The sequence below is a fragment of the Vicugna pacos genome, chromosome 29 (assembly GCF_048564905.1).
Source record: "Vicugna pacos chromosome 29, VicPac4, whole genome shotgun sequence".
Taxonomy (NCBI): Eukaryota; Metazoa; Chordata; class Mammalia; order Artiodactyla; family Camelidae; genus Vicugna; species Vicugna pacos.
This window is the reverse complement of record NC_133015.1, coordinates 21,714,552-21,741,203: the sequence shown is the minus strand read 5'-3', so window position 1 is coordinate 21,741,203 and position 26,652 is coordinate 21,714,552. Positions and strand designations below refer to the sequence as shown.

At 40.3% G+C, this 26,652-nt stretch overlaps 1 protein-coding gene across 3 annotated transcripts in view; it reads right to left on the bottom strand.

Annotated features, from left to right (window-relative positions):
* Nucleotides 1-26,652, bottom strand: part of TOX (thymocyte selection associated high mobility group box) — a 270,368-nt gene that overhangs the window by 206,927 nt on the left and 36,789 nt on the right. The window contains exon 1 of one of the 3 annotated variants that reach the window (XM_072951924.1): nt 15,575-15,630. The exons of the other annotated variants lie outside the window; for them this stretch is intronic. The gene's annotated coding sequence lies outside the window, so the exon portion shown is untranslated. Of the gene's footprint in view, nt 1-15,574; nt 15,631-26,652 lie in introns of those variants that run through there. 3 annotated transcript variants of the gene reach the window in all.

Here is a 26,652-nt window from a genome sequence, read left to right as displayed (position 1 = left end):
ATAAGTCTTACAACCACAAAATCTACTCTTCCTTTTTTCTGTTCCCTTTTCTCTTTTGGAACCCATCAGATCCTTCATACACAGCCACTTCCCTGAGCCAGTTTTGGTGTAACATTTAAAGCCACAGATTACGCTGGGAGGTCAGCACCCATTCCATCAGAGACCGCTGAAGCTGTTTTGAATTCAGAAAAAAACCGGTGGTATCATGAAAGGCTTCAGAAGGAAAAAACAATTCCAATTTCCCTTTCATGAAACTCATCAAAAAAAATAAAAATAAAAAAAGGTGGACTACAGCCACCAGCCCTGTGTGAAGCAACAGAGCTGCCAAAACTGTGAATAATTAACAGATTTGGAAGTATAAGTAGCTTAAGCCAATCACACATTTGGCAGAGGTGAAAGGTGACTGTGGTAACTGGTTACTACACGTGCCCTCTTCTTCAGAAACGCGGCTTCCCACCTGTCCTCACTGACTACACATGGCTGATTCCGCGTCCGTATTTCCACAGGCTTCGGGGGTGCATCTGAAACCCCCAGGGAGGCAGCAGGACATTTATAACATTCCGTCTTCAGAGCGTTTCAGGTAGCTCTGTGTAAGATAGTTTTTTTAAGGATTTAAAATCAATTAGCTTATTTCTCCAGGTACATACTCTTCTTTCACCTAGGATAGTTGACAAAATGATCCAAATTTCCCCTCTTATTGTTTTATAACAGAGTGTTTTAAAATTCTATACTGTGACTTTTTCAAAACACACTTCCTCCCGTGTGCATCAACACTGGACAAAAGCTGGATGGATGAGTGGTGTCCCTCACTTCAATGTCCTCTTGAGGGAAAAAATTATACACTGACTTCTTATCAAACTTCAGAAAGCATAAAATGAAAAACTAACAGATTAGTTATGTGTGTGGATAACTGGCTAACTTTGCTGCTTTCAAAATCCATTTTAAACTTAAGTACTGGTGGAATGGCTTAGGAAACTTAGCTCATCTGTCCATTCAGCCCTATACATGCCATTCCTCTAAGCCAAAATGGTACATACTCACTTTTGTGTGGAATTGTCTTAAAATGATAAAATGACGGGATTGTATTGTTTTCCAGCCTTTTATGTGTGGTGAAAATCAGGCTATTTTTTCCCTACCCAGCTTCATTCTCTTCTTCCACTATTTACATTTCCTTGGCTATTTTCACATGATTCTCCTTCTTAATTTTTACTTCCTTAATTTCCTGCAGACATATCTTTTTTTCTGCTATTATTCAAACAAGCTAAATTTTGAAGCAAATGCACTATGTTTCTTTTAAGATATGAAAGAGTTTCACCTTTGATAGCATACATCTGTTCTCTTCTATGTCTGTGAGGTGGTGGTAATAAAAGATTTTTCAAAAATGTCTCAGAGCTCAAGATTTTATTTTTTAAATAATTCATAGGCAAGACTTGTAACTAGAGTAAAAATAATTCTGCTGCTCAGATGCAAAGGGATCATGTTTGATGTTTAATAGCTAGGATTCTATTTCCTATTCACGGTTGCTATCTGAATAATGAGACAGTCTAGAAGCACTAGAAGTGAAGTCGGTAGGATACAGCAAGGCCACTCTGGATTCGAGAGAGCTGTTGGTCCCTCCAAGTCACTCTTGGTAAAATGAGGCCTGATCAGTTTTCCCACTTGTGGCAAGACACAATGAGTGCCCAAAATACCCAAATCAGATGAGCAAAATTCTGGGGTTTGGTGCCCCATTCTCTACCCCTGTCCTGCCTGGAAAAAAACTACTTAGTTCTTCTAACTTATGAAAGGGTTAAATAATGACTTAGTAGAAGCTGATTTTTGTAGGACTCAAAAAAAAAAAAAAAAAAAAAAACCAGTGCGGGCCGAGCACCTGTGGCTATCATGGAATGAGACCAAAATACTGGACTCAAAATTTTGACTGGACTTCAGAGTGATTTTACCAGAAAGTTAGAAGTAAAACGGGGCTCCAGCTCAGCACCAACAAAGTTACTGGGGTTCCTGGATCGCACAGGTGCCTCCCGCTCCTCCTTGGCCATCACGGCTCACACCCATGTTTACACCCAACGGTGACTGCCATGATCCGGGCTTTGGGCCTCTGCTCGCAGTTGGCATGTGCTGGCTTTTGGGAAACTATGACATTACAGAAACAAGCTGATTTTTTACCCTTCATGTTGACTGGTTTCATTCAATTCTTCATTTGACAAGAGCAACACAAACTATAGTAACATAAATTCCACATTTATGGAGAGTCAACCGTGTGCCAGGTCCCTTTACATTCAATATACACACAATATGAAAAACTAAATATTCAACTAAGAATTAATAATAGCATTGCAGAAGCTTTGTATAGTTTGTTTTTTTTTTTAACTCTGCTATTCACCATTTCAAGACAGCTAAATTCTCCTAGTGCTCAAGATGATCAACACTGAGTCCTCAGGGTCTTATTGGGCGAGCTGCAATTTCAGAGAACTAAATAATAACGTAGGTGTTAATGAAACCCAGGATTGCCAAAGGTTCATAATTTTCAAACAGGGAGCAATTGAGGCACTGAAGGAACACACACCATCTTCTTGTTGGAAAATAATACCCTGAGCCTGAGTTTAAGTAAACTGGGCCATCATCCATACCTCAATGTCATGGTTTTGAAAATTGCATATGGCATGGTACCTATTTCACAGCTACTCACTGGTAATAATTCCCTGCCCCACAGCGCAGGCCAGGCCAGCGGGGAAGTGTGCACATGGGGAGAGAGGAAGGTGCGAGGTTCCAGCATTCACGGACTTCTGCTCACAGCTGGAACAAGACATCCACACGCTCACTGTGCAAATTAATTAAATGCAATCTTTGAACCACAGGTTAGCTTATATTGAATAATTCCACAATTAATCTAAGATAGAACTGAGAAACTGTATTGCAAACAAAACCCCAAGAAATAGCTCAGAGACTTCTGAAGGAGGAGCCTAAAAAAACACCATCTACACTGATTTCAAAACATCAGAGAATGAAATGATATACAATGTTAATTAAATTATCAGAAAAGTGAGTGTAGTAATTTAACGGCAACGTTTTATTCAGAATTTCCCTCTTTGTATTATGAATAAAAAAATAGAGTCCTGGGTCTGATAGTTGTTGCAATACAGCGTCACACGGAGTTTAAATATCCAGTCCCAGTCTGGGATGATTCCAGGAACAGACAGGAGCTCGACAGTGTATGACTGTAAGGCATTCACTGTTACTACAATAATGTAACTTCAGGATAAAATCTGAAGTAAATCTTTGCAGAAAATGATCACGGTTTTTCTAAGAATAAATGAGTTCAATTCTGTCCTGTCCACAAGGTCAGATGAACATTGTCCCAAAGGTTATAGTTACGGTTCCTCAGCATCTCACAGTAAGAAAGAGTCCTCAAAATCATCCCATGTTCTAATTGAGCCCAGTGAGAGTACCTTCATGTGCTGGCAGGTTCCAGTTCCAATGGAAACTGGCAAATTCTACTCTTGGCCATGATCAGCAACACTGACCAGGAAGCAGCTCAACTAGCCCATCTGTTGGACTGTCTTTAGCAATCACTCCTTGTCTGCCTCTTAGGTACCCTCTTGAGTCTACACGCCACACACACCCCCCACACACGCAAACTCACCACTGGAACACTGTAGGTATCTTTCTGTTTAACTGATGAACACACTGAAACATCAGGAAGTTAGGAAACTCACCCCAAAACACTGTACATTGTACTACTGACAAACAGTAGAGCAAAATTTCTGGCCTTCTGATTTCAAGTTAACACACCTTCCCCCAAAGAGCAGGCAAAGGAAGGAGTGTGCTTGGAATTGTCCTTATTTATTTACCATCGTGAATGAATTAAGCCAAAAAAAAAAGAAGAAGAAGAAGAAGAAAAAAAGGAACTCACTGCTGACTTTCCCCTGGAGACATTATTTAAACACTTAAGTAACATCCTCTATTAAAAATAATTTATTTCATGTGACACACTACTACTTATGGTTGCATGAGTGTGCACAGCATAATCGAGACATTGCTATAAGGAACATGGCTACCTCAAAAACATAAAAACATTTTCAAGATGCTTAATTCATTCAAGGACATAAATAATATTACTCATAAACTCTTTTCAGCTAATTTGGAATCTATTCCACTGACTCATTTTCAATGATGTTATAAGCAAATTAATTTACCTATCAATTATTAGTTTATCAGATAATGAAAACAAAAACAGATGGTGATATAAGAGAACAGACATGATTTAAGCATCTTAACTGTATTTAAATCCATAATATAAGTCAGTTTGCTCTTTCAACTTAGAGACCATAGAACAGTTAATTAATCACTCAACTGCTAACAAACGTTACTCAGGCTTCGCTTGGCAATTACGTGGTCACTCAGAGAATCAAAGGCAATTAAGTAGCTGATCAATGAGCTTCCCTCTTTAATGGCTAACAAAGACTCCCAAGTTTTATCTCCTGTTCTTCCAAATAAATGAGAGAAAACATACAATTTTTTATCAGTATCTTAGGCTGAAAAGACTTGAAACTCCAATATCTTTTCAACTTTTTAATATAGATTAAATTCAATGTGTTAATGATCATATCTATAATATAACGAGGTATTAAGTATTAGAAAGGAGACTTAGAGGGAAAAATCGCTTCACTGAATAAGATAAGCAAGGCAGACCAACAGCTAAGCAATTATGCAGCTGACTGAAAAAGCAGTGTGATGGAACTACCAGCTCTGTTTTTCTCATCTATAAATTATTTTAAATCCCTTGTAAAAAGATTTCAATAGGATTTCAAACAATGGTTTTCAAACACTCAGGTAGAAGAACATTTCTGCTGGCTACTGATACCTTTATGAACTCCTGAGTTAAACCACTTCTGTGGATCACAGAGTGCTTTATAGTTTCCCCAAAGAAAGTGAATCTGTTTGAAATATGAGTATTTAGAAAGTTCACCTCTCTTGTGGAATGTAGTCAAAGACGAGAGCAGAGTGGTAGGGGTTTCTATACTAAGCGGGCTTTGAAAATTAAAAGCAAAGAAGTATATGCTCTTGTATTATACAGCCACCCTAATAAAAGCAATAAAACACATCGTGGGGATGCTTGACATGAACAATTCTGTAAGCCTGGGATCGATCCCCAGATTCTTCAAGGGAGGCTGCTGGGCAGTAACCCATTCCCTTGTGCATTTCCCATCCCTGCACTCTGCTAAGCCTTGTACTAAATACAGGGGAGCTTGGAATTTCATGTTTTGCGACAATTTATTGTAACTTATGTCCTATTATGAAGTTTAGATACAGCCAGAATTAATGCAAGTGCATGAGTAAGGCAGTATCTAATGAAGCAACATCTCAGAGCTGACAGGGGAACTGGATGTGGAGTTGGACCGCCAGGCGAGCCTGCAGTCTCCCTTCCAGGCCACGTTAGTGAGAACACAGCATCGGTGGGAGTGTCTCAAGAATGTCCCAGGACCACCCAAATGTTAGAAATTATAAACCAGACAGTAAAATACCGACGTGATCCATCTTCTCAATACGCAATACTTTATTTCCTTGATCCAGTGCTTAAGGAGCCATCAGATTAACGAATTAAGTAAAAGCAGAATCACATAATCTTTAGTTGAGGCTGTTTTCCCTACCATAAAGCACGAACATGAAGAGGGAAAGCCTCTGCTCTCACTTCGTTCCAACTCCTTGTACTAACACATAGACCTGAGTGTGTCCTCAATCTCTGTGCCTCTGGCCAAGAAGCTCAAGTTCACCTTCTGGATTTATATCTGCCTCACCTAACATCTGGGGCATGAGACGTATTTTTTATCTTTTATACTTTCATTTTGACAGGTTGAATTGTTTTTGTTTTTGCTGTGAAGTATCTGTAAGAACAAAACAAACAGCTCAGTCGCATTCTGCGTGGTGCACTCTGCAGTATTTCACCAATATGGAAATCTTTTCATTATTCTTGATAAAGGTAATAAATCATTCTTTGCTTTCAAGATCAATCACTCATCATCAAATATTTATGGGAAGCTATTATGTGAGAGGCGCCATACTAGAAACTGGTCACACAAAGATTAAGATAAATATGTATATTCTTATTGGTTTATGGCATAGAATTACCAGCAGTCAGGATGATTTTAGACGACTTCAAGAACAAAGGAAGAAAGGGTGTTGATGGTGCAGAAGAGCCTTAACGTTTGACATCAACATACAGACGGTATCTACCATCTACCAAATAACCCTTCACACCACTTACTGGGGACACTATACTGAAGAGAATGAGGTCGGTTCAGTTCCTTTTGAAAAGGAACAGATTTCCCACTGTCTAATTAGGTTGTAGTTTCCCTTGGTTGATGGGTAGGAAGATAGTAGATGGGTTTAAGAAAATATTGAGGGCAGTTAACTCAAACAATCCACAGAAACTTTGGGATTATGTCAGACATCTCAAACAGTTATAGAACTTGCAGTAACATCAGGATATGAATAGAACAGATAACTTTAAAACAACACAGTTTGCATTTTACTTAAACATTGTACCACTTTTCTTTATAAATCCTGAGTTTCTCTATTCAATCTGAGTCTTAAACAAATAAAGAAGGAAAATCTATTCTGAATTTTAAAAAAAACTTTTGTAAAAATTCTGGGCCTCCAGTAGATGTTTCAAAAATGCCTGTCAGATGAAACTGCATGTTTAGATTTCTCACTGAAGTTACAAAATGATAGAGATGATGGAAGAAGTTGAACTGGTATTCAAATTCTCACCATCACACAGACTTCAGTTTTGTCAGCGCTGCAAAATTAAATGAAGACATTGATCAGCTCTACTTAGTGAGTTAGTATAATGAGTGTATCTGAAAAATCCTAAATCCATTTTATTACCAGCAGGTGTGTTTGCCAAAATTTTTGTTTTGCTATTTTGTCTTTTTGTTAGATTCACAACTCTGTTAAAAATCTATGTGAAGAAAAATATAAAATTAAGGGATATTAATTCAACATAATATTAAATCTACAAAGAACACAGTTTGGGGTGAAATCTGAATGTACAAGAAATCATCTCATATTACTTTTATACTATCTACTTTTATATAGATGAGAGGATGCTATATTTTAAATGTGTAGTGGAAACACTTGAAATATCATTATAGCATTACTTTATATGTATAAATGTTTTCTTACAATTAAACTTACAATCATACCAAGAGTATAACCTTACATGCTGACTTGTAATTTACCAAAGTCATTTTTGATGAATTTTTAGTTCATTTGCAAAGCATACAGTGAGAGTCTAGACTATGGAATAGATCATTTTAACAAAATCGAATGTCACCTGTAATGTAGAGATAAATCACATTATTCCTGTTTATTTCAAAGAATAAATAAGCATTTACCTTCTGTACTGAATTTTATGATAACTTCTCCTGAAATGGTATAGCATCAATAACTCAGAGATTTAATTTCAGAATTAATTCAAGCATGGATTTTGATTAACTATTCTTAAAACAAAAATCCCAATTTCCTATTTACCAGAAGGTTGTAAGGTGCTCCACCAGCAATGGTCTTATTGGGAATGAATATCCACATAGGTTATGTTCTCACGAGAGGCAACAAAGTTCACTGGGACTGGACCCTCAGTTCTGTCATTCACCAGCTGGTTGTTAACATCTCTGTTCCTCAGTTTCTCCTGACAGTATCAGTATGCACCTCACAGGGTTGACAGGACATGACATACTTCAGAATATTAGCAATACACCTCAAAAAGGTGCTATAGGTTCAAATGAATTAACAGTGGCAAAGTTCTTAGGAAAAGGCCTGACATATAGAAGCTCTAAAATAAAAATTTTTTAATATGCCCTACTTTCCTGTTACTTATGCAAGACCAAAATCTGAGCCTGGATAATGAAGAATATAGTTGCAAACAGTTCCAGACTTATAGAAGTCTAAATACTTCTTTAAAATTCGTATGACAGTAAAGCTAATGGTGATTATTAGTTTCAGAGAAGGCCTTTGACATTTCCACTTTTTTAAACTGAAGTATAGCTGATTGCCTTTGACATTTTCTGAATAAAGAGAAATCATACATGCTATCAACCAAACCACTGTTGGGTTCCAAGTTTTTCAAAAGTGTTTTGTTTAATGCACAAACATATACTCTCCACTAAGCTGTTCAGGATTAAGATAAAAAACTGTATTGCTCAGTATTTCGACCAGAAAGTGCAGAAATTCCTTCTCCTTTTCTATCTCTGAAATATGTTATAAGGAAAAACACGTTATCTTCCGTAGAACAATAATGACTTAAAGCCCCTCGTGAAAAGACAACAGAACACATGGTTTGTGTCTGCCCATGTCCTGCGGCCCTGCCCCACCGCACCCCGCCACAAGCCCAGCAGGTCTGCCTGGGAAACAGACCGGGCTGCCTCAACTGGGAAAAACATAAAACATAATCTTGACTGTTGTTTCATGCCTTTTATAAGAGTAATAATTCAGCTGTCTTATATCCAGAAAGGCAGTCTTTATAACATGTTCTGTTCTGTACTGACATTTTTCTACCATTTTCCTTCAAGTGTCATATATTTCAAACAGCTGGAGAGTAAGAGTTATTGCTTAAAAGTCACTGCTTCCCTTACAGAATCCAGCGAATCTGGATCAATGTGTCAGTGGTATTGAGAACACATGCACACTGTTTAAGGATTTGGAACTTATCATTGGTCTGGAGGTATTCAAACACCTAATCTATTTCCATTTAAAAGGAAAATGGAAACAGGATTCTCTAATGATGTTTTAGTGTTACTTTTCTTAGAATTATAGTCAGTCATTCAAGACCAAGCCAATACAATATGTAAAGTGAAAAAAATTTTGTCAAGTCTAAAAGAGAACATATATATACACCTATATATACCAAAAGTGTGTGTGTATATATATATATATATATATCAAAAAATCATGTGTACTTTTATTAAACATTGTTTTCCAACTTTGCATCTGGAGTCTAGAATCAATTTTAATCATATTAGAAAAAATATTAGAGTGCCATGAAAAAAGAGTGGTTAATTTAACTACTTGTACCAACTTGAAAGTCAGTCATCCGTTCAGTGTTCAGGGAGGGCTCAGTGTGTGAAAACGAATGACCAAAATGATCTAACAAAACCCTCCACTATTTTAAAACTACATGTGCATAATAGCAACTTATTTTAACTATTAACCAAATACTCACATTACAATACCCATAAATAATTTAAACTATAATTAACTCTCTTACAAACAGCTCATGAATAGGCATGAAAACAGAGGTCATCAGTGTGCAGGAGTCAGCCCCATCTTTGGGTACTCTCCCTTTCTTCTGGCAGAAGGAAAACAAGGAAACATTTTTAACTACATGACAATTTTAAAGTCTTGTCCAGTATTTCCAAATGTCGGAGATCAGAAACTGTTTCCTTTTGTCCTGCCAACCTAGCCTTACAGTTTTGAGTTCACTGGAAATGGCTTCTGTGCTTTGCATTATGTAATTTAAAGTTGTCAGGATTCAGTAATTAAAACGGAAAAAAGGTCTGGGGGTTAGTATTAAAATTTTGACGGGACAAATACATTGTTTCAGAAAAATTTTTAGCAACTTTTCCAGGAACAACAACAGTAAACAAAAAAAACCCAACATAGTTCTGAGAATTATAACTTTGCAAAAGGAAGTTTCTTTACCACAAACCAAATACATTCCTCTAAATGTACACTCTCTCCTAAACTACAGAGATGTTCTCCGTCATATACCACTAGCCATCACCAAATCACAGACAGTGAGAGAGAGAGAGAGAAAGGAAGAAAGAAAGAGAGAAAGAAAGGAAAGAAAGGAAGAAAGAGGAAGAAAGAAAGGAAAGGAAGAAAGAAAGGAAGGAAGAAAGAAAGAAAGAGAAAGAAGGAAAGAGAGAAGAAAGAAGGAAGGAAGGAAGGGAAGATCTAACCGGTTTCACTGTGAGAGCTGACAGTTTTCCGGGGACACTTCTGGGGCCGCGCGGCGCCCACTGCGCTGCTGTGACGGCCAGGTGGCTGACTTACTCTGTACACTCCTACAGCTGATTCAAATGCCAGGCTTGCTGTGATCTCAAAGGGGGAGCCATGCTCAGATCAGCTGAAAAAGGTCCCGGGGACGAGCACGGCTGTAAACCAGGAGCCCTAGCCAGGGATCAGCAGCAGCACACGGCCCAGCGGAGCTCAGCGCTCGGCCCGCGGCAGACCCGGGGGCTTTCTCTACCCACTTCCCTCCACCGCGCCATTTTCTCAGGTCTAAGCTTGTGAATAAAGAACAAGAGCCAATGTGTCCAGCCCCTTTGTTTAACCTGCCACCATCAGTCCAGGACAGAGTTTCGGGCCACAAGAAAGGCCGCAGCCAGGAGGCCAGGGCCGGGAACGAGGGCTCCAGTGCGGGCACCGTGGCCGAGCACACGTACCGGCCTGAACAGACGGAACCAAAGGAAAAGGCCGGAAGCTGATCCCACCACGTAAGGGAAGTTGAACACATGATGAAAGAGCCTTTAGGGGAGAATGCTAGATCCCTGCCTCACACCTTAGTCAAAAACAAATCATTAGTAAGTCCAATATTTTGAAGTAACAAATAAAGTAGAAAGTACCTTAATTTCAATATGGGAAAGGCCTTTCTAAATACAACACAAAGCTCTCTCTGAAGGTCTGAATTTCCCAAGCCACCAACTGGGTCTACACTCCAAATGGTCGCTCACTTTACCGGGCCTATCTCATCTCAAGTCTGTCTGTCTGTCTCAGCCTGTAACTTTAACTGGACTGCACAGAAAGACATCTCAGGACAGGAGAGCATGGCCTCTGGACACTGGCAACACAATACAAAAGTTCAAGTTACTTTGAAAGTCCTAAAATAATTTTACTTAAAGTCACTGTCAAATGACACCATGATACAGGACATTCTTCATAACATTTCTTTTGCCAAAGAGATCAAAACGTTTTGCTATACATCTTATAAAAATTAGTAAAAATGAGTAATTTTAAAGTTTGCCTTGGAAAATTTTCCAAACCGTGAGCCCCAATTGTATGGATGCCACTACAATGAGACTGACAGTACGTCTGAGACCTAACGGCCAGGTCCTCTGTACAGGGTCCCTGGGACAGCAGTCCCAGTTATCCTCACCCCAGGCTCTGGCGTGAAAAACAGAGTCTGGGAACAACCGGTATTCTTCCCCGATTAAAAGACTCAATCTCATCTTATGGAAACCCAAGAAAAAATGTTTGCTGTCATGTGTCATTTATTGTATGAAAGAAACGCACGTCGGTGCAGAAATTCTCACTGTAGGTTGTATAAACAGGAAAGCCACATTCCCTCTGCTTAGCGCACATCTGACAAAGACACTGACTGTGCTTGGCCGGTATTCCCATGCGACGAGCAGCTAGGAACAAAGGCAAAGTGGTGAGTGCTTGCAACAACTTAAATTTCCACACTTCAACTAACTACTTGGGAGGAGCTGATAAGGCATGACACGTCTAGAAAAACTGTAAACTGACTTGGAACAACGGATAATATGTGAGTCCTCATCTTTAAATGTAAGAATCTGAATTTTCTCTCTGGAAGAAAGAGTATGAATGACATTCTTAGATTTATATTTTAGGACATTAACTAGTACATTTATTTTTAAATAAAGAATGCCATTCAGGGAAAATACTTAAACATAAAATGAAATGTGTTATAAAACCTATTACTAACTAGCCACATTTTGTAAAAAAAAAAAAAAAAAAAAATCCCGTACTGATAGCTAGCATTTACCAGACCTCTGACCACAACTAAGTGCTTTATAAGATGGTTTACAGACAATGATGTGCAAAATGTGCTAATGCGCACCTCATGACTTTGCTGTGAGAATTAAAAATAGTTATTATGTGAAAAACATTTAGAGCGATGTCTTGGACACTGGAAACATTCAGTAAATATTAGTTCCTGTATCTCATTCAATCCTCTCAACAAACACTGGCAGCCAAGAGATACTAAATACCTTGCCTAAAGGATCGTCGGATTCAGGAGCCTGTGCCTGCAACCTCACTCTTCCTGTCAGTCAACAGTGTATCCGCTCCTTCCTCTCTCTCTCTCACTGTAACAGTCTACAGAAGCAGATCAGTCTGTACATGAATGACATGTATTTCTATATCACACACACACAAATGCTAGAAGGAAATGCATGCTGAGTGGTGGATTTACAAATTTCTATGCCTCCATTTTCCATATTTTCTACAGGTGATATGTACTCTTCTAATAATCGGTTATTTTATAAAGATCTTATAAAACTTAAATCATGAAAACCTGAAGACATTCTAAGTGCCTCATTATTTACCATCAATATCAGCAAAAAATTCTTTTTTAGTGAAAGCGATTATTAGAGCAAATTGTTCCTTTAAGCACCAAGAGGTGCCCTAGGAGACAGGAAGCGTTGGGTTACACGACGCCAGATGCTCCTCACCTCTCAAGGTCGACAGGGGAACAACTGCTTCTAATTTTCTTTGGAAACATCCACGGGGCACCCTAGACTGTGGGCCAAAGACAGGTCAGGCCCTACTCCGGGGCAGAGGAGGGAGGGGAGCTTCCTCTGATAAAAAATGTAACAGCAAGCTCAGGGTATCAAGGGTCTTCAGTCTAGTTCAACAAGCACACCCCGACAGCCAACCTCTAGCAAGGCTGGGCCTTTCTAGAACCCGAGAGGCAAGGAGGTAAAGCACTCTCTAGAGCAGCAAGAAGAATCTGGACAAAGAGGATCTGAACCCACCTCGGCACTGGCAGCTTTTCTGTTAGTCTGTAAAGGAGAAGAGGTGGGGGAGGGGTTTTAAACAGATGATGAGAACGGGTGACCAGGGCAGTAAGACCAGCTTGCGCTTAGTAATTGTTTTCTGGAGTAAAAAAGGAAGAGAACTTCAAAAGCATGGTGTCTTCCTAACTCCCCTTTCCCCTCGTGACCAAAAATCAAAATAAAATTAAATACGTGCACGTACAGGTTTCCTTTCTGAGAGACTAAGAAGGTATCTTGGATGTTCATCGGAAGACTCCTCATTCCAGGTATGTGGAGAAACAATTTAATTGGAAGGGAAAAAAATGAAGATTCTTTTTACTGTTTCAAAAAATTATTTTATGAGAAAAGATTACCTAGTTAGTAAAGATATAGGATAGAAAAGGAAGGAGAAAGAACTAGCAATGAATGGATTTCCTTTGAACACATTAATGCTGTATCTTAAGTACAGTAGTCTACTGTCAAATTAGATAACGTGGGTTTACATTATTATTCCAGAAAGAACTCCCTATCAGGAGGCCCATATTTCAATGCAGAAAGGATTACATTATTTGTCAAGGAAAACACATTACTCTTTGAAAAACAGAAAAGTTGACCTTGGCAAACAGCTAGTGAAACTGTTCCCTACTTGATTTCCCTTACATGCGGCGTGTGGGAGAACACATATTTAGCGCTGCTTTGTGGCATTGTTTCAAAAGAACTCTCAGAATTGTAGCCAGAAATGCGTGGGGAACATCCAGAAAACAGTTCACATTACAGGCTTGGGACGTGACTGAATTCTCGTTTCCACGCTTCAGGTCAGGTAGGAACAAAGATTCTGGTGGTGACCAGGAACTGGCTCAGTGGACGTGTATCTTTGCCCCCTGCTCGACCATCGTCATTTTCCCCTAATGAGAGACAAATAACTATAAGCATTCATTCTCTGTTAAAATTCTAAAATTGTGTGACTGTTTTCCACTTTCCTCGGATACTATTACTTTACCACTCAGCCTTGTCTCAAGGCGCATTGCCACTCCTTTTGCTGTCAGTTATAACAGCGTTTAAGTTTGTTAAGGCAAAGCTTGGTATCCTCCTGTATCTCTGTGTCTTTGTGCCTATGGGTTACTCAGGTCTATCTCAACAGATTTGCTTATCCCAACTCTTTTCTTTGTCTTTACCCCTCTGACACCCAACCTCACGCTCACACTGCCAGGCACTACCACTGTCCACGCTACACACGGGGAAACCAGGACTCAGAGAGATTGACTGTAACTTGCCGGTGTCACAAAGCTCTTCGGGGTGGATAAAGGACAATTCCCTCTGGTGCACAGTGTTGACCAGTCCTCCATGACGGCAAATGGCTCTGTACTGTTTAGTCTCCTTCATGGTTTATATTAAGGGTAAGAATTCACACCACTGCTAACCAACCAAGACTAGCTGGAGAGCAACTCAGTTGTCGGGAGAAAAAGTTGAAAAACACAATGGCATTGTTCATACTGAATGTCCTTCCCCTTTGTCACTCTCTACTGAAAATCTACCATGAAGCTCCATCTTTTTCAATTTACTGAGAAATGAGTCAGCAGGGATTACAGGAGAGTACCAAGAGAATGTCCAGTAAAGATGATACATTGTAAGGCGACCCAAAATAGAAGATGAAAACAGAATTTTTTTTTCAAAATTGCAAATCAAATCTGCATTTGAGTGTGTGTATGATCAAACTATTTGCTGAATGACTGGATCAAGGTGTTATGAAGGGCAATGCTTCAGCTTCTGAATTATCACTGTGGAGCATCAACAAACACAGCCACAGCAAGCGGTACTGGTGGCTTTGCGAAAGGGCATTTGATTTAAAAAAATTGATGGAAAGCAATACCATGACCCATTTCACCCTCTGTGAACAGAAATCCAGCCTAGTATCTCTAAAAGATAATGTGCAGCAAAAGTTTAGTAATTACCTGGCATTTCCTCTCTTTGATGCTCTCCGTCTTCTGTAATTTCCTCTACCACAATTTTTAAATAAATTTTGTAAAACGTTTACCTGGTAAAAATCCCCTCTCTTCCCCTACTCCATAGTTTCCCACTACCAGCAAAACTTCCACCTGGCCTTTAAGATTCTTAATCAGTTTCCTAGTTAGGGGCCAAGGGATCCATCTGAAAAGAGGACAGCGAGTCCCTGAAAAGAGCTCTCTCTTGGACTCCTAGCCACTGCACCGTTGAACACTTCCTTATCTAAAGCCGGCTAGACCGCAAGTGAGCCAGAGGAGTGGCACTTGGTCCTCTGGGACGTCCCCAGAGAGTGGGAAGGCGGGGCTGGAGGGACACAGGCCGGGAAAGCAACGGGGGGGGGGGGGGGGGGGCACACCCCTCTCAGCCCTTCTCTTGTTCAGACTTGGGATTGTTTGGTTATTAAACTTTTTTACATTTGTTTTCATCTATATTTCACAAATTCAAAATCTTGTTTTGAGGAACATTTACTTTTCCTAAACTGACACATCCAGAAGAGGTTTCAGTACCGCATTTTGGGGTCTCTGTCATGTCTCCAACCCCAGAAAAAGCAACAGAAGTATGCACGTGGTCCTCCTTTAACAGAACCGAAGGTTTCTGTGTTAAAGCTCAAACCTATAAGTAAAGTAAAAAGGAGCTAAAACACAGAAGCAGCACCCACTGCCCTTGAGCCGATGTGCCTCCTCCCCTCCGGGTGGGCCAGGCCGTTCGTCCTCCTCTCCCTCTCTCCCCCTGGCTCTCAGCTCATACCACCAGGAGCCCTCTCTTTGGGCTTCTATAAATATTCATTTTGTACTTACCACTGACCAAGCCCCTTGCTAGAACTGGGGAACTTAGGATGAACAGGACAAACACGTCCAGCCTTAAGAATTCAAGTCAAGAAGATAAGACTTACAACTTGACAAATAGCTACAAAGTGGTGTGATCAGTGCTGGGATGGGGGTGGGGGTGGGGGGAGGAGGCGGTCCGAACCCCCCCAGAGACTGGGGGGCCTGCTGGGAAGTAAGTGCTCAAAGGAGTCTCAAAGCGTGAGTCCAATTCTGCCTTGTAGGCCGGGGAGAACACGTCCAAATAAATTAGCTTTCAGAGCTAATATCAACACAAGGGGGAGCAGGGTGATAACTGAAGACAGCATAATAATGTTATAAACACAGAACATTTAACTGGATAATTGAATATGAACTGAGTTTGGAGGCAGCACGGGCGTAAGGGAGGAGGCAGTTTCTACTGAGAGCTTTTATTATCAGGCGCTTTACCAGCGTGGCCTTCGGGAGGATGACGATTACCTGCCCTAAGCACACAGCTTAGAGACACTGTGGACGGGCCACCCTCTCCACTTAAAAAAAGAATTCAAGAACAGGTGTTTTTGGTTTATACCTGCTCCTCAGTTACAGGGGTTGTAAACACCATAAAATTCTTCAGACCTTTACTCTGTACTAGTGAAGTCAAGTCCACCTCTGTACATTCTTGTTTCCTCAAAAATTACACAACTCTCACAATTACTCCCAAGATAAAGGACGTGTGTGAGAGAGAGAGACACAGGGGCAGAGACAGAGACGAAGACAGAGAGAGACGGAGGACAGCGTTAAAACTATAGGAAAAGGAAATCACATCTCTCGTCAAGCTGGAAGTCTACTGTGGTAAGTTAGCTTTTCCTCTGATGTAGATTAACTTCCCTGAATCATCTAATTTAGTATCTTTAACAAGAAAGTTAAGCCAAGTGACTCTTTCACAGTAAAGAGGAAAAAGGCTCATGGATTTATTCTGGTTTTTTTCTTTTTTGGCCTGTTTTGAGTAAAAATAAACTTGCAAAATTTCCTTAGAAAAGGCTTTTTTTTGGCCTTAAAATGCACATTTTTAGCTGACATTATTTACAGGGAGCTATCTACTGAAACCCTATACATTCCTCAACAAAACAACTTAAAATTAAGGATTAAGAATGTGAGGCTCTTGATCAGACATTGCCAGCCACCAACCCCGTGCGCGCGTCTGCCGTGGGCTGAGACGGGATCCGCTTGCTACCTGAACCTGTACGGGTCAAGATCTCAGCGCTAGAGGTTAAGCGCTAATAACTGCTTATTTCACTTTTTCGTTGACAAAAAAACTGCAAATTTCTTTCGTTCCAAAAGATTGAACATTGGCTTGACTTTTCTAGCTAATGATGGGACTTCTTGACTGTGGACATAGATTTCTACTGAGAGCATAGCTTTAAACTTAATCTTAACTATAAAAAAGTATTTCGTTTCTGTGCTTCTGAAAATCACCATTGCAAATCACATAAATGGAAGTGTCTATAGACACATTTAAGTAAAGAAAACACGCTTAATTCTTCTTGCTGTGATGATGTACATACATGAGGTATGTTACGCACTCCTTAAGGACCAATGTTGTACAAAATGTACTATAGAGAGAAGACAATACTTTGGAAATGACATAGGTTTTAAGTCCTCTTACTAATTCCACTGAGATTATTCAAGTGAGGGGGAGGAGGGGCAAAAGCAAGGATAGAAAGGAGACAGATACTACTGCCTGTTGTAATTACTATGTTCCCTATGGTCTGAAATGCTAAAAATGAATGTTTCCTCTAGTACCAGGATATAGACCTTTCTCACTGCAAAGCTATTAGCATATATAATGCATATGTCTGAAAATCATGGCTTCTCTGTCATTCTTCTGGGACCTTTTGGGACCTGGGTTATTGTATAGTCCTGAATTATGGCTAAAGCGTCATTTGTAGCCCTCCAGTTTTCCAGCATATTTTAAAAAATCAGTTTAAGCAATTTTACTCATATTTAATGGCTCAGTCTTTTCCAACCAATTAAAATGTTTGCATTGTCTTAACTCTGGGAAAAAATTGCTATACGGTTTGCGAAAGAGAAGACACATTAATATATTTCACCAAGAGCAGGCATTTCTATCAATGAAATGATTTAAAAATGTAATTCTAGGAATTGATTAATGTAATATTTCTTTACAAATAAATAAACAACTTCTCAGAAGTCAAAACACATATGAACTCTTGATCTGCTTACACCATTCTAGGGCATATAAAGTCACAAGAAAACGAATGACAGTAATTTGTACCTTTCGTACAAATGTATTTCCTCCTGAATTTGGGGAGCAGAAATCGTACCTTAACCCACACTCTGCATTTGTTCTCTGATTTCAGTTCTTTCATCACAAAGGTAGAATAAAACAAGAAATGTTACTTACTCAGTTTTATTTCAGCCTGTGTCGATTTAGCATATTTTAAACAATCTGTATAATTTTTTAAAAATAAAAGGACCATTCTAATGTTAATTTGGATCAATCTTCCAAACGTATGGTTCTAGGTTTCTAAAAGGGGCCCTCTTGAGGGGGCTTTTTAAACGTGAACAACAACAGAAGCGCCCTGAGGCTGCCCAGTTCACATTTAACCTACTTACATGAAAAAGGAACTGCTTTGGTTAAGAATCAACTTCCACAAGCTTAGGTTCAAGCTCAACGCGCCAGCGTATTAGTGAGGAAATGAGACAGCAAATAGTTGCTCCTTTCATACTAGTAAAAGATGCTGTATTTGTTTTGAAACAGTTGGCAGAAATCCTCATTTTAATTAAGTTACATGTACTGAAATAACATGTTCATAATTTAAAAAATAACCCATTTCTCCCAAAGAGCTAGCAAAAAGTGATCACAGTAACTTAACATGGGCAAAGGAGTAATAAGACTGTGAGAATGAATGTGACTAATCTGGATTACAACTGTGCGCTAGTTCAGTGGTTTTCAGTGATTCGGATGCCATTATTATCCTCTGTTGCCATGTGAAGTTAAATGCAAAGTAGACAGCAAGTTTTGCTATTAATGATTTTGTAGAAATAACTCAGGGCAAATCTCTTATCATATGATTACTTGAATGTCAGACTAAAGATATTATCGGGCCTCTTCCTTTTACAAATAAGGAAACTGAGTCCAGAAAAGTTAAATATTTGTCTTGTTCTTAACCATTTAGTTAGTTAGTTATAAGGACTACTGCTGGAACTCAGTGGCTCTCCATTGCACAGCTCTGTCAGAGCCAGAACATTTACACCTTCGTAGACGACAGAAGGGAAAAGAGAGAAAATGGTGCACCATCCCGTGGATTATGGTAGAAACAAAATTCCATTCCAAGCCAAGTTTCAGTTTCTTTCACTAAAAGTTCACATGAGAACCAAAGTTCATGTTCCGGAGGAAACAAAATTTGTTGAATAATCAGGCTAAGTGTCATGTGTTGACAATACCAATGAGTGAATGTTTCCAAGGTTTGCTAATGACAGCTTAAATGAGAGCAAAATTTTCTATGAAAAAAAAAAATCCTGAATGCTCCTATTTCCTCCTAATAGAAAAAAGATGGCCAAATTGGTCAAGCGATAAACTTCAGTCATGGATGCTACACAGGGAAAAGGGAGAACATTTAACTGATGAGGGAGAGGATACCAAACCATAGGAACACAGAAGGACCCGCTTCCTTCTTGGATGTCACTGAATGCAGGTCTTGTGAAGAGTAAGAAGCATCAAATGGCACAGCTATGCATAACATTTCTACCATTCTGGAAAAAAAAAAATCCTCACAACAGTTTTGTACATGTACTGCTGGATAATTTATGAACAAATATGGGTCATGGCTGAAGCCTAGACGAGCAGGAAGTTTGCTTCACTTGCACAAAAGGATCACCAGTGAGCTTTCATTAGCATCCTTCTCCATTACTAGGTCAAATCAAAGTACAAATGAGTGAGCAACCACACAACTGCTTTTTGAAAACAGATTAATAATGTTTTAAATGCTAAAATTTAAACAATCTTAACTAGTTGCAGCATAAAAATCAAATAACAAACACAAGTTAAATCCCCTAATACTGAATACTTGTGACAATAACTAACAAAAAGAACCCCTGTTCTTCACAAATTATGGGCCGCCTGCCATCCCCGCCTCAAAGTATATGTCTCACAGCTCTATAGTCTCACAGATGCTTTGCATTTCAAACCTTCCCCAAGATTCTTTCACTAACAATCTACTACTTTTTCTGCTCTTTGTAATGTTGAATTGAAACATAGTGTGAATGCCATTTAAACTCTGAGGCCCCAGGTACCTTTAAGAATAAAGGCAAACAAAAATTCTCCCTAAGAGTCTAATTTGCAAATTAATTTCCTTGTTTGCTGTCAGTTACTCTCAACTTAGACGCTTGTGGGTCAAACTCAGTATGACCAAAAGCTCAGTATGACTAAATGCAACAAACTTAATGTTAATAAAAATAACGTTCTACATTTTATAGGATTAAACTCAAAATAGTAAATGCCAACATTACACAAACTGTGTTCCACAGACTACTAATGTGCCTAGAAATATTAGTAGATATTGGGGTAGAGGAGGATAGGATTCAAGAGACAGTGAGTGAGTTAAGCCAAACTGAACAAGTGCCCTTCTGCGGACTCTCTTAGTACCTCTTACTCTCACTGCAGATCCCAAAGAAGGAGAGTTTCACGTGCTGTCATTTTCTGAACTTACTTAAGCACAGAAAACCAAATCTCCTGAAATCCCTCTTCATTTGTGAAAAAGAACAAAAATCTTGAGGCTACAACTTCGCTAATACTCCAATTTGAAACTCCAATAATAACAAATATAACACATTATGACTTCTAGACACACTCCCTCCTAAATGCACAGTGGAAAACTGAAGCTTCCTGTATCCCCAAGCTTGACTGTCCCAACATTACTCTTTGTAAATGGTGGCAATAAGAATTCACGCCAAGGATCAGGCTCCACCCATTACAAAAAACAGAGATGCGTATCTCCTATTAAAAACTCCATCCCTGATTAGAACTGTGGGCACAATTTTTAAAAATAAAGACTTTATTTTACCTATTTAATTTGCATATCTGATGCACTGAAGATTTTTCATACATCCTTCTCTGGTGGAAAGCAACATTCCTCTCCTTGACTTTCCAAGATATAAAATCATACCTGTCATTTCTATTCTAGTAGGAAAATGTATAATTATAATTATATACAGTTCTTATATATAAAATAAGTAATCTATGTAACTGTAAAAAATAACTTGTGAATATTAGACCTTATAAATGAAGACAATAATGGAGTAAGTTCATATATGCAAAACTCTTTTAACCATGCCTGATACATAGAAAGTGATATACATAAATGTTTGACAGCATTTCTGAGGACAGATTAATAATGGTTTAAATGTTGACAATCTTAACTAGTTGCAGCACAAAAATCAAATAACAAACACAAATTAAATCCCACAATATTGAACATTTGTGACAATGACTAACAAAAAGAACCCTTGTTCTATAATAATTAACATAGGACCTTATTCTTGTGTATTTAGCATTCACGTAGGTTTCCTGAAGACCTCTGTGTTTTATCATTAGTTTAATGAAATGTGTTCACTAACAGTGAATGATGAAAATAATTTTTTGAAGGCAGAAAAAAACATATTTTCCCCACCGTCCAATGAGAACTATTCTCTACGACAGGTTATAGGGCACGGAATTTAATGAACAGTCTCAGTACCCAGAGAGCTTCCACAGGAGCCTGGGTGGGGAGACGGTTATGAAGGAGGAGGAGGCAGAGAATTAAAAAGACAAGGAAAGGGGTGAGGAGGAGGAGGAGAAGAGGCGGAGGAGGAGGAAAAGGGGAAGAAAGGAGGAAAAGGGAAAGAAGAGGAAGAAAGAGTAAAAATAAAAATAAAAACCAACTTTCATTAAGATTTACTCTTGTGTAGAAGGCATTCAGAGCGTTTTGTTCATGTAATCTTTACAAGAACCCAATATGCTTGGTAATATCTCCATTTTAAATATCAGGAAAGTGAGGCACAGACACGGGAGGTTAACTTGCTACCACGATGATGTGGCTTTTGGAGCCTAGCTACATTCCAGGCACCTGACTGTGGAGCCCAGGCTTGTAACCACTTCATCAGCAACTGCGACTCTCCTAATGTCAGGACAGCAGGGAATGGGGGCAGCTCTTGGCCCAGAAGCAGCACACCAGTCTCAAGCTGGGTCTGGTGAGGCTAGAAAGACTTCTGGAAGGAGTATTATGGGAAGAGTCTGCAGCAGTCAGGCAGGAAAGGCCAACAGGAGCACCAGGGGCAGGAAGAATAGCCCATGTGATTCCATGGTGGCTTGAAACAGCAAGGCACAGGCAGGTTCAAGGGCATGTACAGGTGAGGGGGTGTTGAGAGCAGACACATGGGAGAAGTCCAACCAGGAGGGCCTGTGTGCCACACAAAGGAGCTGGCAGCAAAAAGGATGGATGTTCAAGCGCCCCAGGGAGAAGTGACGAGGGCTGATGTCAAGGAGAGGAAGTAGCAAAGGAAAGCGGCGGAGGGGGTGTGACTAGGAGAGCGATTTATATCAAGAACAGAGAGGTGGGAGCAATGCATTGGATGCAGAGGAAGATAAAGAGGGAGCAATCTAGAACCCTCCCAGGCTTTCAGCTGCAGGACCAGGTAACTGGCACAACTCTTCGCATTCGAGATTACAGCAGGAAAACACGGAGGGCTGGGAGGAAAGGTGGTACCATTTGAACGTCTTTATTTTGAGAAATTTAAGGTATTTAATTAGAGCTGCCTAAATGGCAATTGACTAGGGAGGTTTAGAAACCAGGAGAGAAATCCACTGAAGTTATAATTTTAGGGACATTGGTTTATGGGTAGTGGTTGAAGCCATTTATTTGGGATCAGTCACCAGGAGAAGTCTATGTTTATAGAAAGAAGGTCCAAAGACGAGCCCTGGGGAAAGTCAGCAGTTATGACAGGCTCTTAACCACACCATCCACAAGCTCAGCATACTCCAACCCAAGACATGGCCACAGCTGGCCACGATTTTCAGTGAATTAAATGGAAAGCACTGGCTCATGATCTAAAAAGTCCACAGAAGAAGAGGAACATGGGAAGAAACAGTCAGAAAGGGAAATGAAAAAAGCAGGGTATGTTGTACAGTGAGCCAGACGCTGCGAGGAGAGACTTCCCAGAGCCAAGTGCCCACGGAGAACACTGTTGACCTTTAAAGCGTTAAGGGCCTAAGGCAGGCGTCAGGCAATGAAGAGTCAGAACAGGTGGAAACAGTGTGTAACATGAAAAGACTGATCTTTCAAAAAGTTTAGCTGTAAAAGGAAGAAGATAGGAGCAAGAGCTTAAGAGCAACTTGGGTTCGAGCAACTGAATTTTCAAGACGGAACAGACATGAGCATTATCAGAACAAAGGGGACTCAAGACTGAAGACATGGAAACAGAGAAGATGGCTGGTGGATCAAAGTCCCTGAGGGATGAGGAAACAGTGTAGAGACCACAGGTGGAGGTCTCAGCCTTATTTGGAAAGAGGACCGCAGCCTCTACCAAGGTGGAAGAGCATCAAGAAAGGATGAGCAGTGGGCGCAGACAGGGTTTGGGTGTGCTGGCTAGAAATCTAAATGTTCCTTCACTTACCCATCTCAGCTTTCTGCTCACAAATGTTTCAAGATCATCTTCTGAAAATTATGAGGTAAGTGGGATAGCAACTTTGAAAAAAATGTAAAAATGTACAATTACCTCTAAGAGGGATGGGAGAGGTGACTGGAACTGTCACATGACTCCATCCTAATCAAAAGTAATTTTTTAGAAGTCTCTGTGAGATAGAGAACATTTACCACAGGTAAAGCTAGAAATATGAGAAAGCATAGTGTTTCTGATTTTCAGGTAGGAACTGCACCTACAGAGGAGGATTACCAGCTATACGATAAATTACAGTTTGGTGGAAATAGTTTTTTTGCTTTTGTTCCTTTTTTTTTTTCTTTTTTACGATAGTCACGAAAAGTCCACAGACATGGGGAGGGTATCGTGGCTAAGGGAAGTCTTGTATCTGATTCACTGAGATGCCATTTAAAAGGAGGGAGGGGACAAGAAAGAGCAGGGATTGGAAAAGGGTGGGTGGCTTTGGAGCAGAAGGAGAGTCTCCGAACGTCAGATGTCAGTCGCTGATGCGCTCCCCATCCTCCTGACACATCACAAAGCACCAGCCCACTGCTCAGGTCTCAGGAACTAGACGAGCTGACCAAGTTTCACGTGGAATGTCCTCCACTCAGGGTACCTCTTCCCCCTTGGATACTAGTTCCCAGAAAAGAAAATGCTTCTTTGTTAATAAACTGCTCAATATAAAATAAACCTGGTTAGTTTCTGTAACCATTATAACCTCTTCATTTTATTAACTATCCCTTTGGTATGCCCTAGAAACCATCAAGGAAACCTCAAAAAATGAATAAAAATAACAGCAGCAACGAATATCCAAAACTTTATTGAGCAAAACCACACTAAACACGTTGTTTGAAACCAAATAGCTATTGGGGTCGGTGGGAGCACGGGGATCACAGCCACAGTCTTCAGAGTTCAATTTATTTTGAGGCCAGCATGGAGAGTAGAAATATTTTTTATCTTAGTTTTTCTTTCACAGAATTCAAGACATTATCATTGGATAGTATCCCAGAAAACTAAACACAAATCCCTGAGCTAGAGAAGAATGTTCATGGTCTCAATAAATCTACTTAATGGAAACTGAGTCTTCTCTTGGACAGATTTGGAAGACCTGATTTAAATAATATTAAGTGTTCTATCTAGAAATGACATAACGTAATAGGCTCCATTCGCCCCTTGCCCTCCTCCAGAGGACCCCAGATACACCCCCAGCTGTGACCAGGCACTCCCCTCACCTAAATAACATGGCTTCAGTGTGGCTTGTAGATATTATTATGCAAAGATAAAGCATTAACTTTCAAAGTTCATAAACCATCCCCTATTTCCTCACTGTCCTTGATATTTATACACTTTGCTTTTCCTTTACGGCTTCCATTGTCCAGATAATGATTCTAGTTCTCCACTTCAATCCAGGGCAATAAGCACTGCCAAAGAAATAAGTAACCGCGGGCAGGTCTCTTCTCCTCCCAAGTCCTAACTCCTGCAACAGTACACCTGTCTGCAGATATGCCGTTTGTCAGTTCTGCGGACAAACATCTACCGAACTTCAGCTGAAGAGAGGAAGAGACTGTGTTCTCTGCTAGTATCGCCACCCAAGTGCTCGCAGGATGGAGGACTAAGAAGTGCATTGATAAGTAACTAGTAAATGTAGTCCCCACATTTGCATTTCTTAACAAAATGCTGAGTATCTGTAGAACAGAGAAAAAGCAGCAGGTAAAGAGTGAAACACCTTCCGGGTTAGGAAGCTGATCAGCAATCAAGCGGCAAGTATGGAATGAACATTTATCTACCATGTATCCTGTAAGATATCCAGAGGGATCTGGATGAAACATGGCCCTTAAGAGCCGAACCTCACCGTTGAGACATTATTTATTCACAAAAACTGATGAAGTGACAATGAAATATAGTGTAAAAATAGTGGAATATTAAGTGCTGAAATACAAAATAGTAGATGGCTTCTGAATGTTAGAGACTGGGGAAAAATGAAGGTGAACTGGATCAGGAAAACTTAGAAGGAACATGTGGCCCTTGACCTTGTGCTTCAAAGGAAGCAAAGAACTTGGGGAAAGAGTGAGCGTCGAAGGCGAGGGTGGCACAGAGAAGGCCAAGGCCCAGGAGCGTGTGCACAGCGCTCCGAGAGAGCATGAGATGCCAGGCCTTGGGAAACAGAGGGCTAGCCCCACAGGGAGGCCGTGCAAGGCTTCAGATTTCACGCAAGAGAAAGTAAGGCGCCCCTAGAGGAATGTGGACACTGCGCTGTGGCTGAGGCCGACCGGACGATCCTGTGCTACACGTAAGCAGATCTGAAGACCGGGGCCACAGATAAAGGCTCTCATGGTGACACAGCCCTGAGATGGCGCTGGTGAAACAGGAATTCTAGCACAGTCCAAGACGACAAACTGACAGAATTTACTGATGTGACAAAAAAAAGCGTGCAGTCAAAGACTTCTGAGTTTCAGCCTGAAGGGCCAGAAGAACAGAGATGATACTGGCAAAAATGGTCAAGGGAAGATAGTTGATAAGTTTGATTTGGAGATGCTAGTCTAAAAGAAATCTATGAAAATAAAACATGAAAATCACAGGACTGGATACCTAGTGCTATGACGTTCCTGGACTGGGTTGCAGAGTCACAGCGAGAGCCATGGCAGCAGATGTGCCGCCCGGAGAATTGAGGACAGGGGAGAAAGGCAGCGGCTGAAGGATGACAGAGACCCCTGGACCAGACCTGAGTCAGCCTCCTCTGAGCCCTCTTCCGCCTTGGGCTGTGGTGTCCATCATCCTTCTAAGCCAGTTTAGAGAGGACCCCCCAACCTCAACATCAGATCAAATTTCCCATCACCCCCTGACCAGCATCTGATCACCCAGGCTCGTCTTCTACAAGAATCCTGTTAGGCCAGTTTAGCGAGGATTAGCCCTCCCCACAGCAGTCACCCTTAATAACGTTCCATCCTCCCCTCTCCCTGCGAACTAGCTCTGACTGTACATCCCCACTGCCTCCCGTGTTCGGAGCCGGGCCTGATCTCTCTCCCCACTGCAACGGTCCTGACACCGCCTATCACGACAGTCCCGCGTAACGTCCTTCTTATCACCTGGACAAGTTCCAGAGTAACTTTTTCTTCAACATGGGTAAGTCAAATGGCTTACTCATGATTCAGGCACCATGAAGAGTGCACGTGAAGGGGAGAGAGATCTCCACTTCCTAGGAGGGTAAAACTACACGATGTGATTAACAGAACGCTTATTTCTCATGCTGGTAGTTTTTCTGCTTTTAGGGTAGTGAGTTGTTGTTATAAATAAATCATCTCTCATGTCAGTTTTATGTGAAAAGAATTAATTTCTACTCAGAAAGATACCCTTTCCGTTAGGTATCAGAGATTGAATCTCTTTAGCATGCA